This window comes from Leishmania donovani, chromosome 34 (genome assembly GCF_000227135.1).
Source record: "Leishmania donovani BPK282A1 complete genome, chromosome 34".
NCBI classification, from domain to species: domain Eukaryota; phylum Euglenozoa; class Kinetoplastea; order Trypanosomatida; family Trypanosomatidae; genus Leishmania; species Leishmania donovani.
The window spans coordinates 345055-348582 of record NC_018261.1 but is presented as its reverse complement, the minus strand read 5'-3'; positions in this window follow the sequence as shown (position 1 = coordinate 348582).

Genomic DNA, 3528 nt, shown 5'->3' with positions numbered 1-3528 from the left:
GAAGGGGGAAGGGGGAAGGGGGAAGGGGGAATGGACGGTGCGGGCCGTGCACCTTAATGATGTAAGTACTCTTACCTGAAGAGAAAAGGGAGAAACAAAAAAATGGTTGAACGCAGCAGGAAAGCAAAGGCACTAGGAAGTGCGTCTCTCGGCCTGTCTGTTTCTGTCAACGGTGGTATGTGCGTACAGCACCTCTCCTTCTCTTCGCCCTGAACAACAAAAAAAAAGTCTGTGAAGGCAATGGGAAGCGAAATGCTGCTGTCCGTCCTGACTGGTCTGAGTACTCTCGGCACCTCCTCTGCACCAGCTCTTTTCTGCGCTCGTGGCGACGATGAACGGTTGCCTCGGCTGTAACCTCTACGACGACAACATGAGGTAGCGTATCCTCTTACGTGCCTGTACGGCGGCCGGCACAACGCGCAGCGTCCAATCCAGCGTTCCGGGTAGTAGCTGTAGATGCGCACGCACACACAGGGAATGGAAAGGTGAGGTAGCATACAACAAATGCGAAAAAAAAAGGAGATGGTCACAACGCAGACAGAAAAAAAAGAAAAGCAACGATGCTCAAAACGAAGCGGTTCGCGATATAAAGCCTGCAAAGACTGAAGAGCAACAAGACGGCAGACGCAAGTAAGACAGAAGCGCAGCGCTTCAGTACACAAGATGTACTTGTCGTACACACAGGCTCACAAAGGCGTGCGCCAACGCGGTTGAGCGTTGGTAATGGGAACCTGTTGAGAGGAATACAGAGGGGATATGGAAAAGAAACCGTGCGCAGATGCATAATCCTATTTCGAAGCGTTTGCAAGCAGATGAACGAAGATAAAAAAAGAAGGGCAGAAGAGGAGCACACGCGAGCTTAACCGTTAGGCGCAAATATCCCCCCCCCCCCGCCCCGAACAAAAAAGACGAAGAAGAGAAGCGGCACAGTATGCGTGCAGCGCCCTCGTCTTTGTTGTTGTTCGCTGTTTCTAGGTAGGCGGAGAAGGAGGAGGGGGAGGGGCTTTACTATATGGTCGGTGTTATTTTCTTTTTCTTCGCTCCATACGAACAGACACGTTCACGGATGCGACGCGAGGGTGGCGGTGAGCAAAAAAAGGAAGAGCGGGAGAGAGGCGAAAGGACAACAGTGCAAACAAGAAGACTCCGTGAAAGGCACTCCAGTTCATCCGCGATGCGCGTGCGCGGGCATGCCGAGGGAAGGAGGTGCGGCGGGGAGGAGAAAGGGAAAGAGTGCAGATGAGAGAGCCGAAAAGATTGTAGCGTTCATCACAAGTGAGCAGAGAGGCGGCGCACTCGTGCATGGAGGGCAGGAGGGGGGGAAGGTTCCCTGGCGGGAAAAAGACTGCAGCGTCTGAAGTGAAAGGGCAGAGGCGAAAAGAGAAACGAGCACACGTTCTCTACCGTCGGCACCGTGCCGACTAAAACACCCACTCGGGTTGGCTGAACTGACGGGAAATACATGTGCGCTTTCCGGATGTGACGATGAGCACACACACGCACACGGGCACGAAGAGGTCTCCCCCTTTTTCGTCACTTCTCTGTTTTATATCGAACAAAGAAACGAGCGCTTCAACATCGATGCGCCTCAACGTGGCCTTGTCTTTTTGGGGCGTGTGGAGGGTTTTCAGTGAGAGTGAGACCATGCGCCGAGTTGAGCGGGGTAGCAGAAAGGAGTCTGAGAGCTCAGCTGTGCCGCTGTTCAACTCCCCCTCAAACATTACGGCTCGCTCTCTTGTGTGCGTGCGCGCACGCTTTCTTCACATGTTTTCTTCTTTTTCGCTCTGAGTAAAACGTGTGCTTGTCTTTCTATCTGAGCCATGAAACATCTTCGGAAATGACGAATAAGTAAGGCGGGTGGGCGGGGTACCGATGGTGAGGGCCTTAGGGGAGGGGAGAGAGACAAGCCAAAGGAATAGGTGATCTGACGGAGTAACGCAACAAGGGCCAGCACAAAACCCCCAAGCAGACACGCATACCTGCATGCATCCCGACAACGTCACAGGGAGGTATGTATCGAAGAGCACGCACCAGCTGTTCAATGAAAGAAGGAGGAGGAGATGCGACGAGAGAAACGGAGCAGCTGGCGGGGAGAGGGCCAAGAATGACGACATCGTTCAATCAGCCAAAAGGTCACACCCGTGCATACACGAGAACAGAGAAAGCGTCACGTGGTAGCTGCAGTCGTCTCTGCGTGCCGGCTTCAGCGCGCTTGCGGGCAACGGCGGTGACATCAACAGAAAAGGCAGATAGATGGCGAGAACACATTTGAAAAAAAAAAAAGACTGTTAAACCACGGCACTGAGTACGCAGTCTCCCAGACGCAAAAATATCGGATCACCGCAGTCGGAGGGTGACAACAACGAAAGAGTGCGCATGACTGTTTTCCTGAGATGCAGCCAAGGTTGCTTTACGTTGATCCAAGTAGGCGTTGATGTTGTCAGCGACGACACGCCGTCTGTATCCCTCTTTTCAGTCACACCTCCGGCAGTGACCTGTTCACGAACAACACAGACACCCACAGAGCAAGCATGTCCACAAGATTACCATCGCACAAAACGCCATGCCCCACGCTCATTTGTGGCAAAAAAAAGCGAGAGACAGCAAAAGTGGAGATTGCACCCTTCATCTCCTTTCCCGTGCGGCCCCCTCCCCGCCTCCTCTCAATGCTTGTCAAAGACCCTGCTCTTCTTCGCGTTTATTTCTTCTTTTAGGTCTGCCTGTCCTCTGTTTGCACTTCCGGAAATTCGTGCAGCGGGAGCATGCCGGCGACACAAAACCGCTAAACGCTGCCGAGATAAGAAGGCGCATCCATGAGAGAGGTGGCATAAGCGAAAATGATAACGAGGCGTGAAAGGCACCAGCTCCACCAAAAACAAGATGACACTCGCTGTGCGAGCCCCTTCACGGTTAAGAACGTCCAGAAAGAACGACAACAACAGCAATGGCAAAACACAAACGCGAAAGGGGGAAAAGACGCCAGGGCCGTACGCGGCTCTGAGCACGACTACACGTGCAAACTTAGAAAACACGCCACAACGCATAAAACCCCCCTCTGACCCCAAACCAAACAATTGATACGCCGATAAACTCTGTCTCTGTCTTTGTCTCTATCTCGTGTGTGTGTGCGTGTCTGCGTTATACAGAGAACAACGGCACGGATATGTTTGCTCTTGCCTCAGCGTGAGCCCATCCTCCCGGCCATACAACAGGAGTCAAGCCCCACTCCAGCCCTCCCCGGCCCTGCCACAGGCGCACCCCGCGTGGTGCAATGCAGCCAGAGACACATGCCTCACAGCAATGCGCACACACGCAGTCACCTCAGCACCGCCCCGGCCTCGCAGGTCGCCTCACAGCCGCACCCATCACGCACGCCACCACCTCGCGCACCCCCTCGCGCGGTGCCCCAGGCTCCCCGCCACACACACCAGCGGGCAGTGTGAGGGCCGGCTGCGACGCCTTCCAGTCACGCTGGCACTTCGCCCATCATGTCGATGGCGCCGACGTGTTCAGCGGCGCGGGTCGCTC